Raw genomic sequence first — 17233 nt, 5'->3', positions numbered from 1 at the left:
ATGTTTAGCCTGTGCCCTCTTGTTGTATCTTAACTCTCCTTACAGAAATCCCTTTATGGACCCACAGTCGGAATATCTGCTAACTCATTGACAATGCTGCATGCTTTTCTATGTGAATGGCAATTAGTGCAGATGATAAAAAACCAATTCCTTTGGCTTAAGCCACCAAACACTTGTGAGATGACATGATTTGTGGACTAGATACCATTGATTCTATCCAGACCATTCACACACTATCACAACAAGCAGGGTCAAAGCTCTTACGAAGGCCTTTGAGGAATTTGGCCCTAAAACATTGATTTATTAAAGGTTCTCTCTGTGCAGTGTTTGGAAAGCTAGAAGAAAGGAAGGGAGTGTGTGTGTGTGTGTGTGTGTGTGTGTGTGTGTGTGTGTGTTTAGTGAAAGTTTCAGCACCAGCCACTTTTCCTGCAAGCAAATTCTCCACTAATACCTTTAGAGCAGAGGTAATTTTTCCAACGGTTCTTATGCCAGGACCCTGATTTCACACACAGAAGGAATGGGGCAATGGACCTATAAAAATTAGGGTAACCAATCACATGAATTTTAGGGTCATAAGAGAAAGGCAACTGATTATATCTCTCAGCAGTTCCATCAGAGTTTTGCAAACATTCAAAAGAGCCTTTGCACATCCTTGAAGATAAATTCCACAAGAATTATAGTCCCAGAAAAGAGTTCTCCAGTCTTAGCTCCCAGACCCCTGGAAGATAGCCTAACTCGGAAAGACTGAGGGCATCTCTGAAATCTTTTATAGCTAAAGGTTAAAAAAGCATTGGAAATCATTTCTCTCCTGTTCTTTTGGAGGAGCAAGATATATGCCAGCTTGTAGAAAATAACGATGATTTTCTTAATACTACTACCTGGGTCATATTTCTAGGCAGACCACAGCAAAACTATTTGGGACTAGACTTCATCTGTTTATTCGTAAAGCAACTTTCTGGCTTTTGTAAGATTTCTCCCTCTAACTTTGCATTTGTTGAGAAAAGATCTCAATTTCTCACTTTTACAAATCTAATAGGTTAAAACATTTTTGTAATGGAGGAGGTACAACTTAGAAGGAACATTTGAAAATGCCGGGATTTCACTGGGGCTGATGGAAAGCAGGAAATATTAGTTCTTCTCAAGCAGAAAAGAGTGAAATTCCCAATCACAGCATGTCGATTGCCTGGTCCTGCCATCTTTTCCCTCCACTTTACCCTCCTCTGAAAGCAAATCATGGATTTGATTCCTAAAGGAAATCCTAACCTGGGTGATAATAGCATCACAGAACACGGAATGTATTTTTATTTTAAATTGATTAGCTTTCTTTGAAGGAAACAAAGCTACTCAGATAATGAAATGAAGAAAAATAAAATGTGATAGCACCCTGGGAGTACAAATACCCCCCAAACTAGTTCTAATACAGATATTGATTCCCATCAGGTGTAGTGTGGAAAGTAGGTGTGTCATCAGTAGTAATCAGGTGAGGGTGGAAGGGGTCACACTCAACAACGACCTTCAACATAAAAATCATATATGGGAAAAGAATCTGGAAAAGAATGGATATGTGTACAGGTATAACTGAATCACTTTGCTGTACACCTGAAACTAACACAACATTGTAAATCAACTATATTCCAATATAAAATAAAAATTCAATTAAAAAATAATAAAGTATAAACAGTGGAACAAAACACACAAAAAATTTTCTTCAGAGAAGAGCTGTAATAAAGCAATCCCTTCTTAATGTTCTTCTCAAGGGACTCAGTGCAATTTTCACCCTTAAAATGAATGATTTCATCTTCATTTAGCTCAGCAGATTCATCTGAAGAATCAAGACCATAAAGGAAAATATTTGCCTATTTTTATCAGGATGGTTTCAGATTTGTACGTTCTTTTTTGTCCTACACACTGAAAGCCGAAAAAGCACTGTAGGGAAATAAACATGTCTTCGGAGAAACAATTTAAGACCAATTGAACCTAAACTAATAGGACTAGGAATAATATTTTCATAGCTATTCAAACTGATTCTGAATCCCACGGGAAGTTGTAGATAATTCCTATCACATATCACGGCCATCTCAGCTTCTCAATGGTGGGAGGAAATTAACATTTATTCGGGATCTCCTATGTGCTAAACACCGTGCAGGCATTTTTTACTTGTATTTAATCCCTACAACCAGAGCTGACATTCAGCTGGTCTGCTCCAATACAACATACAACTGGCTGGCATCCGGTTCAATTGGCCAGACATCATTTCTGATTGGTCTGTGCCCTGAATGACCTTTCCAGAGTGCTGTTATTATTGTCTTAGTATTTACAAATGAAAAAACTGGAGTTCGTGTGAATAAGTAACTTCCTGAGGGTCACGCAGATTTTAAGGGGAAACGAGGATTCGAACGCAACCAATCTCGTCTTCTTTTGCCTCACTTATTTCTATTTCATCTACTTCATGTTTTTACTTTGCTGAGAAAGTTGATGTTGGATTTTGGTATAATATGTTCCCAGTCTATTCTCAGGAACGTAAATAGTCTCACTTGAGTATATCCATAATTATTCACGGAAAGTCCTGTTCACAAAGCAATTGAGTATGGCTTATTACACATATACGAGAGGGATTTTTTTTAAAGTATCTTTAACAGTATTGAGTATTTATTGAAGGCTCCTACAACATGTCAGTTGGAGTACATCTGCCAAGACCTCACTGTGTGAGAAACATTCATTTATCCATTCAACAAACACAGCGTAGTCAAGAAGCACTTTCTGTCTGGAATGAAAAACAAAACCAGAGTTAGAAGGAACTTCAAGGTTCCTCCTGTCTCATTATCTATCTGGTGCTTCAAAATTTTATACCATATTCCAAACAAGGCCTTTTCAGCCCACATATGAATACTTGCAAAGCCAGAGAACTCATCTCTGGACGGCTGTGCCTGTTAGAAAGTTCTTGCTTATAGCTTTGTATCGTGAGCCTTAATTTGGAAAAATGTCGATACTGCTTCCTCCTGGTAACTCTTTAACGGTTTGTAGAAAAGACAATTTATCTTAAATTCCCATCAACCTTTGTTTTCTCCAGGATAAATGGCCCAAGTTCTTCAACCATTTCTCATATGGAAATCATTTCAAGTTCCCTCATGATCCTAGCTGGTCTCCTTTTCATGCACTCCAATGTGTATATTTCTCTCCATTAAAGTGTTCTGAACTAATTCAACATTCCCTATTCAGTCTGGCTAAAACAAAGCAGAGCCTTTTCTTGCAAAGTTGTCTGGAATATAGAACACACATAGGTAAAAATACTTCAAAAGCATTACAAAGTAATACATCATCAAATGCCAACCAGTATGGTAAAAGCTACAAATATTGGACCAAATGGTACCAAGGGATTCAAACCAGAGATGTCTTCCCAGAAGAGTTGTGATCAAATATACCCTGTGAGAGTCACAGAGAAGAGTGTGGAAAGCATCTTGTGTGGGATAAGAAGGTATATTATGTCACATCTAGACGTCAGAAAGCAGGTTTGCTCAACCAGGACAGAGGATCCCTGCTGAAAATTCATGAAGACTGGCCGATGGTGAAAGGAAGAGCCCTGAGTGAGGAGATGAAGGCAGAAGAACTAAAGTATGTTCACCCTCTCCCATTTGACAGGTAGTTTACGTACATTATTTCACTTAGTCCTCATACTTAACCTGTTGGGCATCCGAATGCATATTTTAAATGAGAAAAAACGTAAGTTTTCTGGCTACAAAACCTTGGAATGTTCCTCCACATCTCATGGGAAGAGGGACCATTCATGGGGAGTCTTCAAATGCCAGGATGAACATAAAGAAGCTGTGATCTTGCATCTGTTTTATGATGACAGTGTATTACTGCTGGCCCTGAAGTTGGTGAATATATGGTGTTTTAGTTTTATTAAATTCACACATGTAAAACGGTAACTTAAGTACAATGTCTAGTCATTAAAAATTTTGGGTGAATCAACGGTGGTTTCTTTTCTTATGACAGTCCTGCAAGTGAAAATACACAAATAAACAAAATACAAAAGTCATCCCAAAGGAGGTACATCAGAGACTATCGTAGCTTTACTGTCTACATTTACTGTCTACATTTTTCACTGGTGAATCACTTCGTTTCATGAACCACATGCATCCTATCAAGTTTCCAGTTTTTTCATGGAATATCAGCAATCTAGAGTCCTTATATGTGAAAATGGAAAGTGGTCCTGGGGCTCATCCAATCCCATGGCCTCTGCCAATAAGGAAACGGACATTAAAGAAGTGACTTATCCAAGGTCACAAAGCCAGTTAGTGATATGCGCAATGGAAGCACAAATCTCGGCTTTTGGACACAACAACTCTGCTACCTCTTAGGACCAACATCAGCTGGACCAAACACGATGTGGTATATCTTCAACATGCCAGCACGTCCAGCTGAGATGTGGAAAAAATCCAGTCCCATCCAGTCCTGTGGATGTTTCTTCAACTGAATTGAGTTGTTCTTGACTAAATGAATCCGATCAACCGGTTTCTGAAACATTCAGACAAGACATAGATCAGCCATCCCATCCCAAGTCTTTGCTCATTTCTCTGTGAGTACATCTTGACATGGACTGAACAAAAATAAGAAAGATTGCTGTGTGGACCCCCGCGTTGTCCAGAAAGGCTGAACTCTACGTTTGGCTTCCTGAGGGTTAGAAGGTCATTCCTGTTAGGATTGTTAAACCAATTCTCACTAATGAATCCAAAACTCATATTTTCATTCCTCAAAGAAATAACCATGAAATCAGAAGCCCTAGAAGCTTCAGTCTCCTCAGATTGAAATGACAACGGCGCCTCTTTGTCAGCCTCTTCCTAATTATAAAATCAGCCTGAAGATGAGCAAAAGAGTCAAAATGATACACTCACTCTCAGAGCGTTAGTTCTTTGGATCTTCCAGTTCAATTTAATCCCAAGAAAAATTTTAACAGCCCAAAACTCTCATGAGTTCTGTTGTGCCAGGTTTTTCAGACACACATAACAAGAATTGAAGGTACTAACTGAATTTTGCTTGTTTCCTTTTTTCTTCTTCATTTTCTTTTCATTTAAAAAAAAATGTTTTTCATCTAAGGTAATTTTTTTTTCTTTCCTAGGCGCTTAACAGGTTTTAATTTTATGAAACACTGTGCAACCAGATACCTTAGGGAATAGTAGTTAACTGGGATTATGTTTTCATTTCAGAGAATTCTAAATGAGAAGCCTAAACACTGATTTTGTCTGTCACCAAATGGGAAAACACACAGCCGTGCTCATTGCTTAAGTATATTCCTTTGCTTTCTGTGAACAATTTTCTAATGATCTTTGCAATTTGCCCCTTGCTTAAGCAGGTCTTCCCCAAGAAATGCAATGTATTATTTAAAATAATGAAAATAGTTTACTCTTAATTTTGATACTTGTTTCAAAATTGTGTCTCCAATCCACATTCTGCCCGCCAAGGGTGGCCGCTATCCCCAAAAAGGGCAGAATATTCCTTTAACAAATATTTCTTTTGCATTTACTATGCATTAGGCATTGTTTAGACCACTGCATATTACAGTAAATGCAGGATTATTTTCCAGTTAAACTCCAGGTCATTTCAAAATGAGAATGAGATGAAGAATTGTGGTTACATCTAAATTATATACTAAGTTTGATTCAGGAAAAGAATGAAACTTACCTTGTGAGTTCTGGTGTGACATCTCTGCAAGGTAATAGCTAGCCCTAGAGTTCACCTTGATGCAAATTCCAGTTCTACCATGTACTAGATTTTGATCTTGGGCAGCGCAGTTTCCTTCTTTCCTCATCTGTAAAACAGGAACAAGTTTCTACCTTAAATGACTCCTGCAGCATTCAGCGAGATACTGATTCTTGAAATATACTCAATAAATGGCAACTATCATCTTCATCCTCCTCACACACACAAAACACCAAGAAAACTGTCCAGCAGGACAAAAATAGCCACTGACCAGCAGCTCTGCCTACACAGTGAGAAACCTCTGTTGGCAAACTTTGTTGAATAGATCTCTGTACACAGATATGTTACAATGGTCTCTTTATCTCTGGTCTATACCTCTGGCACTTTGCAACTAAAAGATCTCAATAAAGCATTAATTTGGATAAATTCTGTAGAATGTCAAGAAATATTCATTAATAATGGATGTATCCTATGGATGATTTTTTTGAAGTGCAGTTTTATTAATTTCAAGTTCACAAGGCAATAAAGCTAAGCTGGGATGATTTCTGTTACAAGTCCTTGGGGAGCCTGTTTTAATCAATAAATGGGAAAGATTTGTAGTTAATCTGTTCATTGCGACTCTCTCTTTCATGATGCTTTAGGTCCTTGAAACAAGCTTTGTCTTCTCATTGACACTGTTGATTTGCCTTATCTATCCAGAGTTTTCTACACCGAGACACAGTTCATCCCAATGCCTGTCTGAATTTTAACACATTTTTTCTTAGTGAAGCCCCAAGTCTGGTCTCTGTACTAATAAGAAGACAAGCAAGTTCCAAAGTGATCTTAACCAATTAGAATAATTATCTCACGATGGCATGAAATTTCCTTATTCGTGGCCTCTTGAAAGGAAATACATGTGTTAGCCTTGGTGTGGAGAGATTTGCATGGAGGGAAGGAATAAAATAAATACCCTTTAGTTGAGCAGTCATTGACTCTCCTAATGGAGATTGGTGGCTAGACTTTCAGGAAGTTCATAGGTTCAGACAATTCAAGTGGGTCTTTGAAAAATGGACCAAATGACTGATGTCCAGTGTACAATGGAAACAATAATGTACTAACAACAAATCACTCTTATCTACTCATTAATGTGGGTCCCCCCAAGGATTTCTAATAGTCCTTATTGCCAGTTTATGTTGGGTTACTAATTTGGTTGTTATGTGAAAGTTATAAAAAGGCATTTATTCCAATAAGTCTCTTTTTCATGTAGTTTTAAATAAAAGCACACGTCCACCAAAAAGGCAAACCATTTCTGTGAAATATGACCATTCACCGTATTCCTTACCCCAGATTTCTCTCCACACTACTGCTACCAAAGGCTTTGGTCATCAAATAACCCCAAGTTCAAAACCATTTTACTTTGTTCTATGTTTCTCCCTTAAAGTTTTGTTCTTTCTTCGGAGGAGAAAATCTATTTGTAGTTTTCAACTTGCAGCATAGGGATAACTTTAGTGAGAAACAGAATAAGAAAAATATTTTGCAATACTATAACATTATGAATTTTACAAGTAATTGCACATAAATCATTTCACTTGATAGATTCATTCAGAAAGGACCCACTTGACTACTGCAGTTCAAGATCTAGTGCAAGGCACTGGAGATGGTGAAAAGAAAGTGGTCTCTATCCTCAAAAGGTTTACGGTTCACCCTTGTGGCAGACGGCATATCAATCTATCCATGTATGGGAAGGAGGTTAAGGGACTTGCCTTAAAGTCACACAGCTCGAAAGCCAGAACTGGAGTTAAAACTGAGGTCTTCCTTCACTAAGAACTCTGTTCATTCTATTCTATAACATTACACCTCCCTGCTCTCCAAGTGGAGGGATTTTTCTCTGCCTGTCACTAATGGAAAACTTTCACATCTAGTCAGCGCCAAGAATTTGATGGGAACTTAATAAGGATTCAACACAATGGAAATTTCTTCTGCACGAGACCTGGGTAATGTTTTTGCTCTGAATTTATTTCAGGCCCACAGCAGTATCAGCTATATGATATGTGTAAAGAGTTTTGAGTTTCTTTCTTTCGAGAGATGTGAAATGCAGTCTGGGATTATTTTAATTTTTCTTTCTTAAGCCCAAAGATGAACTATTCAGGGGTCTCTCCAACCTTAAAGATTCATTTTGGCTTTCAACAATTTGTGTAACCTATGAGTATAGTGTATGATGTCATTTTCTTTTGTTACAGGTGCAACCCAGGGGACCACTTATTTCAAAAGATGCAATTTCTTGCATAATACCTTGATAACATGTTTTGCCTGCCTTAAAGACAAATACTAATTATAACAGCTAACACAATAGTAAATTAAAAGAAAAGGGGGGGCTATTTAAAATTTGATTGTAGGTGCCCTATTTTCTAATTTGGCAGCTTTTTTGATATTTTTAAGCCGAATGGCTAAGTTGTATTTCTCCAAATAAATTCAGTTGAAAGCATATTGCCCAAGTCAAATAATGATATCCTAAAGACAAGTTTATATAGTACTTAACGTATATACATGAATGTGAAGCACGAAATTAAAAAATAAAATTGCTTTTTCCCCTCCAGAAAAAGAGCTTTGAGCTTCTTTCAAGTTTTTGTATGGTGCAAACAGGAGGAAAATACTTAAATCATGTTTCTCAACAAGGTCCTACTGTATAGCACAGGGAACTATATTCAGTACCTTGTGATAAACCATGATGGAGAAGAATATGAAAAAGAATGTGTATATATGTATAACTGAATCACTTTGCTGTACAGCAGAAATTAACACAGCGTTGTAAATCAACGGTACTTCAGTAAAATTTAAAAATTAAAATAAAAAAAATAAAAATAAAATCGTGTTTGTGCCTTAACTATGTGGATTTTAATAGGCAGTGGGTATTACTTGACTTTCAAACATCTACTCTTTCATCTGTGAGAGTAAATACGATAGCCATTGTCATGTGCTCAAAAATTATTTCATTTCTTTTTAAGGGGTTGGGGGGAAGCGACTTGCTCTTTCATCTGCCCACAGAATGATTGTCCAGGGAAAGATTCGTATCTAATCAAGGAAGTAAAGGGAGCATCTCATTAATTTGAGGAAGCCCAATAGACACAATCTTAATTGTACTGCAAAGAAAATAAAGATAGTGTTACAGGAACAGGAAGAAACTGCTGTGTTCCATAAGCCAATCTGTCACAGAAACACATTAAGCAACAGGAACTCCTAAGGTACAATAATTATCTTCACAAGTCAGAACTCCCCGACATGCTCAACCACTCCTATGGCTTTAGTTGGAATTTTTTCCTTTTTGGAAAAATGACGTTTCTCAGTTGAGTGGTTGTCACTTTAAAGGTGTCCTTATTGCCTTTATTTTCTCTTACATTTGTAAGTGTGGTGGGATATACTCTACGTTCTTCAAGACTTTGTGCCCTTCCTGATTCTTTCCACCGGGACTTTTTCAGCATCTGGTTCACAGCATCTCCCGTTCTCACTGTAATCTCTCTGATACAGATAAAAACAAAAGAACGGAAGCAGTACAGGAAAAGAGCTATCTAGATAGACCTTCAGAACATCTTGATATTGTGTTGAAATAACTTCTGCCGCTGGACCCAGCTTTAGATGCAAGCAGAGGAGTCAGTTACTAAGAGCACGTCTTCTTTTGAGGGTGGATACAGGGTTGGAATGGGCAAGGAGAGCAGAAAGAGACACACAGACAGTTTAATGGTGATGGACCTTGTGGAAAACAGATAGACGGGGAAAGTTACGCCTTGTCCAATATGGCAGCCACTGGCCACATGTGTTGGAGTGTTTGCTATATGGTAAGTCCAAAGTGAGACAGGCTGTAACTGTAAACCGCACACAGGATTTATATCAGAAAAAAAGAATGCAAATACCTATTAATAAATTTATATTGATTACATTACATGTTTAAATGATGTATCCATTATGTTGTGTTAAAGAAAATATATTCTTAAGGTTCACTTATTTCATTTCACTTTTTTAATGTGACTACTAGAAATTTAAATTACATATCTGCTCACACTATAATTCTATCAGACTTCACTCTATAGACTGTGTAATTTGGCTTATCCTTACCCATCTTAAAAAAAAAAAATACATCTGAGGTGTAGAAAATAGACACATTTCACTGAAAAATTCAGTCTTTACTGAGAAGTCCCAAAGGGCAAATGGAAAACAAAGGTTTGATTAAGGATTTTTACGTTCACGTTCATTCAGGCTTTTTCTTCCTACCAAGTAGAAACAGCCTCTTAAACACTCTAAGGAAAGTTATTGTTGAAATGGTTTCTCTCATCCTGAATAAAATCAGAAAGACACTCCAAACCTGGAGACAAGCTCACCTGTTACAGAATTTCTATCTTACATTTACAGATCCAGAACATTCCAACAACTATCTGAACTTGATGGTGAAGAGACAATCTAAAATGAACCATTAAATATTGAAAATGCCATTTCTAGGTCAAGTTATCACTTAACTAAACCCTATTCCCCATGGGGCCATTGCTATTTAATCTTTGGACCATATGGAAAGATGACAGAATAATAATTCTCAAGGCATTTTAACCCTGCTGGGATAGTTTGAGAAAGGAGGTTTTCTCACTCAGATGTCATATAGAAGGACATCAAGGCACTTTCATTATAATTACTCTGTAATATAGCTTTGGTTCTAATGAATGACATTGGAAATGGTCATCGCAGTAATTTGTAGCTATCAGGTTTCCATCAAAGAATAAGACAGACACAGAAGTCTAAAAATCGGAAAGGGAATCAGTTACATATTTGCTTGATTACAAGCCACAGAAAAATCTGGCATAAAAAGTATAGGGGATTAGGGCAGTGAAACTACTATATATGATACTATAATGGTAGATACATGTCATTATAAATTTGTTAAAAGCCACAGAATGTACAACACCAAGAGTGAACCCTAATGTAAACTATGGACGCTGGCTGATGATGACGTGTCCATGTAGGTTCATCAGTTGTAACAAACGTACCATCTGGTGGGGATGTTGACAGTGGGGGAGGTGGGGCATCTGAGAAATCACTGTGAACCTAAAACTGCTCAATAAAATATTGTCTAGGGGCTTCTCTGCTGGCGCAGTGGTTAAGAATCCGCCTGCCAATACAGGGGACACGGGTTCGAGCCCTGGTCCGGGAAGATCCCACGTGCTGCGGAGCAACTAAGCCTATGCGCCACAACTACTGAGCCTGTGCTCTAGAGCCCGCGAGCCACAACTACTGAAGCCCGCACACCTAGAGCCCGTGCTCTGCAACAAGAGAAGCTACCACAATAAACTCACGCACCGCAACGAAGAGTAGCCCCCAGCTCACCACAACTAGAGAAAGCCCGTGTGCAGCAATGAAGACCCAAGGCAGCCAAATATTAATTAATTGATTGATTAATTTTAAAAAACAGTAACTATTTAAAATAATAATAATAATATCTAAAATATATATACCAAAAGTTTTTACTATATAAATGAGTATATTATATATGGTATATCTATAAACCAAAAAAAAGTCAGGGGCTTAATGTTTTCCTCACATAACCAGAAATCTACAAGTGGGCTCTGCATAGCTGGTGTAACTGCCCTGTGCTGCCGTCAGGGATCCAGGCTCTTTCTATATGTTTGCTCAAGGACATATAGCTGGTAGATCTTCATCCTCATATTCATTACCTTCTGGCTGTGAGACAGCTGCTAAACATCCAGGTATTTCCCTGTTTCTGGCAGGAAGAGCATGAAGCAGTAGTTCCTGTTTCAGAAAAACAAAAGCCTTCCCAGAAACCCTCAGTTTGGTGTCTCACTGGCCAGAACTACGTCACATGACCAGATACAAGGGAGGGAGAAGAAGCGAGTGTTTTTAGCTGGTCTCATTGCTACCCTAAACAACATCAGGATTCTTTTACTGAGGAAAAGGGGATGCACTTTGGATGGGTATTAGCAGTCCCTGCCATAGGGGGATCTGGAGAGTTTCTCAAATCAACTTAGACATAATGAAACTCAAACAACTGATAACATTGACCTTTGACAAGTTTGAAAAAGCTGAAGAAGAAAAGCCTACAAACTCTCAAAAAGCTATCACATTTATAAATCCGACTAGAGGCAAATTGGATGGAGAACTGTTTGCTGACGGATCACTAGAAATCAATTTTGCTGATAATGATGTTTTTGTAATAACTGTATTTGAAAAATAATGAGCTGCTCTAATAATAATCAGAATAATATTAAACAAATAGTATTTGACTATAAAATTCATCTAGGAGTTCAATGGTGAGGAAAACAATTTGGAAGAGAAAAGACTAAAGGGAAAGAATTTATTTGAGTCCTCATTTTCTGTGAATACTGTCTTCCAAATGGTGTCTCTAATTTAACCATTTTCCCCCAAGGAATATATAAATAATCCCTTCCAGTCTGGTGATTAGAAAGGAGTCAGTTGAATCACAGAGAGACCAGAGAGATTGTCAGCCTACCAAGAGGAAATGACATCTCCCAGCCAGTCATTCATTTTGGGGGATTATGAAATGTGTCCTTCGAAATGGGATATGGAGTAGAATGGAATGGGATGGGATAGAACCGAATGGAATAGAATAGAATAAAACAGAACAGAATAGAAATGCACCGTTGGCAATAAGGGTGGTATTGTTCTAAGAAACTTGTTTTGGTTATATATGCATGTGTGCACTGGGCACAATGTAAAGGGAATTTCTTTCTGTGGCTTGTGCTCAAGAAAGTTTGAAAAGCCACTGTCTTAGCAGTTTCAGAACGCCTAAGAGCCACCATCAGCATAGGTCACCAAAAAGAAAATAGAGTCTTAAAAACAGTCCAAGAACCAAAACAAGAAACAAGCCTCAAAAAATTGAAGCCAAATGCAGAGCAAGGCAACCTCTAGACCAGTGGAGCATGTAGAAAGCCACAGGAGTAGCAATAATGAATGACTATTGGTAAAAAGGGTGGCCTATTTTTATCCTGTCATAATTATCTTAATTCATGGTCCCTTGGAGATGATGTGACACTGGAGAACAAGGGACAAGGGACAAGTGGTAGATAAGAAGGGACGAGACCAATCTGAAAAGACTTCAGAAAAGCAGGAAGACTGATTCAGACCAGCCACTTATGAGAGGTGCCACCCTAGAGGGAAAAGTATCAGCAGTTCAACAAGACGATACTTGCAAAAGTCACATGCAATTAGCTGTGTTTATGTGCCTAAATTAACAGTTACGACACTGTGTTGTTTTTATTATTTGCAGGTAATTACTTTTGTTGTTTTCTAAAGTCACAAGTTAAAGAACAGTGTCAGGAACGTTTAATGAAAATGCCTGATAATGGTAGACACAATTCCAGAATCTGCCATAGGAATGAACATACAGTCAACAAGAGCTCCATCACCGGCCCTGGTACTGATCACTTTACAAATGGCACCCACACAGGAAGTGGCCCTGGACCGGAACTGTACGTGGTCTGCGTAACCCGTGTGCGTGCTCCAGAAAGGTTAATGACCTGGTGCCCTAAAGCAATCCTCTGTAAACATTTGTTCAGTGTTTATTTCGGTGAGAAACTGAGCACTGTGAAACCTTCTGCCTCCAAACTCATATACCCAATCAGCAAAAGCAAATCTGTACAGTTAGGCAGACCCTCACCTTGAAGCTCGTTTAGGCACCATCTAAGTCTTCCAACCAATATCGTACTCCCCCAGAGAAGAGTTCTAGAAAATACAGTTGTCTCCAGCTCAATCATATTTCTAGTGATTAACTTCCTCTCTGTTAGTTGGGTGCTGAACCCCACCTGCTCCTTGATCTCTCTCTGAACATTTCCACCACCTGAGTAATGGCCCACATTCTGGGTTTTGTTTGAAACAGGACAGTTACTGATGAGGGAAGAAGTGATTCCAACATCTGATCCTCAAAGATCCACAGTAACCCCTCTCACCAGCATCACCAAGGCAAAAGAGGTAGCACCACTATCTCCCCTTTTCACATACTCTGCCCTGCTGGGATTTCTTTTCCTCTTGGTGTTTGCTTGACCAAACCTTAGCTGCATAAAAATGTTTAAGAGTTAGAAAGGGCAAACCATGATTTGTAGAAAGCCCTTAGCTGTTACCTTCTTTGAGAAGCTATACTTCCTGAAATAAGATAAAAGCCTCTTTAAAGATCTGGAAAAGTATAAAACTATTTAGGTAAATGCCTAAATGAACTTTAGAAAAAAATCAATGCTAATGCTAAGAAATATCTTTGTCAAATTCATGGCAATTGAATCAAATTTGTCTACTGTTGTGGACAATTACTCTTTCTGTGTGTTTAGCCATCCAGCCTCCTCCACACCACGTGTGCCCCAGCCATTTCTTCAGGGTCCTGCTCCTCCTCTGCTCTGATTTAACTCTGGTCAAGCTGCCAATCAAATACTTAAAGCCCTCACCACAGGAACAGACCAAAGACAGTAGGGGTCTATCACTGAGATTGTTTGAACTGAAACCTCTTGAGTCAAAAGGTAGATAGATGTGAATTGGAGACTGCTGGTGGCTATCTTCTCAATTATGAGCAGAAAACCTATCTGAAATAGAAGAGAATAAGGGCAACTTGGAGTTACAAGGAAAGAAAGAAAGAAAAGAAAGAAGGAAAGAAGAAAGAAAGAGAGAGAAAGAAAGAAAGAAAGAAAGAAAGAAAGAAAGAAAGAAAGAAAGAAAAAGAAAGAAAGAAAGAAACAAGCTGATGACCTTACATGAGTCTCTGAATAAAGTTGTTCCTGAACCCAGACTTCCCACTCTGTGAGCCAATGCATTTCTCTTTTTGTTTGAACTAAGCAGTGTTGGGTTTCTGTCACTTACAATCAAATGAGTTCTGATGGCTGCTCCAAGTATATTTCTTCACTGTAAGCTCTATGGTTTACTCTGGCACTTACAGCCAGACTACCTGCCTAACTCCTCTCAGCCAAGATTCAGTCACCATGTTTCCTCCCCTAGAAAGCCTCCCTTGGCCTTCCAAGGAAGATGAGCATAGTCTCCTGTTTTCCCAGATTGCCTCATGTCTGCCTCTTTCACACCCCTTTTCTATCTCATTGTTGGTCTTTCCCATTAGATCATGAACCTGTAGAGTCTAGAGGGCAGGGAACTGGACTCTCCATCCTTACATTGCTATGTCCAAAGCAGTGCCTGGCACATGAGAAGTAAGATAGATGCTCAGTAGAGGTCAGCCGAATAATGTTTGTTACACGAAAGCCAAAGAAACGGTCATTATAAAACATTCAGAGACAGAAATAGTGCTCTATAGAATCGCCACTAAATATCTTCTGGTTTAGAATGATAGCTTAAACACAGACATATCCCTGGTGAACTATACATGTTAGGGACCAGTTTTATGTCCACCTTTGTGGGCTCTGTAGAACAAGCAAATCTCACTTTATAGCTAATTAATTAGTTAATGGATGCATTTGTTCAACAAATATATGCTGAGTACTTAAGATGAAACTCCATAAACTCAAAAGGCATATTGTCACTTTATGTCAGCCATTCAAAATCGGGCTCAGTTCAAAGGGAGTCCTTGTACACTGCTGGTGGGAATGTAAATTGGTTGGTGAAGGCACTGTGAAAACAGTGTGGAGGTTTCTCAAAAAGCTAAAAATAGAACTACCATATGACACAGCAATTCCACTCCTGGATATATATCCGGAAAAAAAAACAACAGAAACACTAATTTGAAAGGATACATGCACCCCAATGTTCATAGCAGCATTATTTACAATAGCCAAGACACGGAAACAACCTAAGTGTCCATTAACAGATGAATGGATAAAGAAGATGTGCTCTATATATGCAATGGAATACTACTCAGCCATAAAAAATTAGCAAAATTTTGCCATTTGCAGCAACATAGATGGACTTGGAGGGCGTTATGCTCAGTGAAATAAGTCAGGCAAAGAAAGATGAATACTATATGGAATCACTTATATGTGGAATCTAAAAATACAACAAACTAGTGAATATAACATAAAAGAAGCAGACTCACAGATACAGAGAACAAACTAGTGGTTACCAGTGACGGGGGGGGCGCGGAGAGGGGCAACATAGGGGTGAGGGAGTGGGAGGCACAAACTATTGGTATAAGACAGGCTCAAGGACATGTTGTACAACATGGGGAATATGGCCAATATTTTGTAATAGCTGTAAATGGAAAGTAACCTTTAAAATTTGTATAAAAATAAAAAAAATCTTTTAAAAAACTTTAAAAAGTGAACATAGCAGGCCAGTAGGAAAAAACAAACAAACAAAATTGGGCTCAGTTCCTAATGCCACTGGATAAAGGAAATTGGGTTTAGAAAATGTGATCTATGCAGACTAGCATTTCTATTCTCTTTCTTTTATGCTTTTAGGTTTTCCAAATCCTTTTATAATCTCCAATACTGTGATAACTGTACACGTATATTCTCTAGGGTCTTTGGCATTATCAGAAGCTGCGAAGTAGGCAAATTATGGAAAATAATTTGCATCAGTAAATGCTGACAAAATCCTACGATTTGCAACTTGTGCAATCCACGATGAGCACTAAGATTTTTAATCCACAAGCACAACCAGCTTTTTTTTTTTTTTTTTTTGATGCTTCCATTTCAAGGGAATAGCAGAAGTCTGAAAAGTATCTTCATAAACCTGTCTATAAACCAGATAGTTATCTCCAGGATTTCACTATGCTGATCACATGTAGCCAGATTCACCTACTTATCAGCCCACTCATCATTATCTATCACTAGGTGAGAAGTGAAACAAATCTGGACTATTTCACCAGGGCTGTTGTGTCCATGTTAGGAGAAAAACGCTAGGGAACTAACATAATTGTGTCCTTTTTTTTAAATGACAGACAAGCAAACATTTCTGGATATTGCATAGTGATCATGAACACAATGATAAGGACAGATAGTGATATCTTCTAAGGATCATCCTGTTTCTTTAGCTGGTTGGTGAAATTAACCTGAGTTGTATGAATGCAACTATGGGTAAAGAAAAACCTTCCAGAAGGTTTCAGAAGCTGAGAAGTAGGCAAATTATGGAAAATAATTTGCATCAGTAAATGTTGACAAAATCCTAAGATTTGCAACTTGTGTGATCCACAACGGTCACTAAGATTTTTAATCCACAAGCTCAACTGACTTTTTTTTTTTTTTTTTTTTGATGCTTCCATTTCAAGGCAATAGCAAAAGTCTGAAAATCTTCCTCCTACGCAGGAGAATCATGATCATAAAACTGTAAAAAAATTCTATTTTCCTATGCAAGCAATAACAAGCCTGTAGACCAGCAGGTCAAGTTTTGAATGATTTCTCAATAGAGTTTTCATTATCGTAATTCTCTTGTCTATATGCCAGCAGTTCTCAAAGTATGGTCTGATAAACTCTGGAGGTCATGAGATCCTTTTCTGGGGATCAGAGACCCTCCCTTTTCCCACCACACATATATGTGAGGCTACATGGACGGAACTCAGAAGCAGACATGAGAATCCAGCTATTTTCTTGATAGAAATGTGTAAAATTGTAAA

This window comes from Balaenoptera borealis (assembly GCF_965194805.1).
Source record: "Balaenoptera borealis genome assembly, chromosome: 3".
Taxonomy (NCBI): Eukaryota; Metazoa; Chordata; class Mammalia; order Artiodactyla; family Balaenopteridae; genus Balaenoptera; species Balaenoptera borealis.
Note: the sequence above shows the minus strand (reverse complement) of the source record.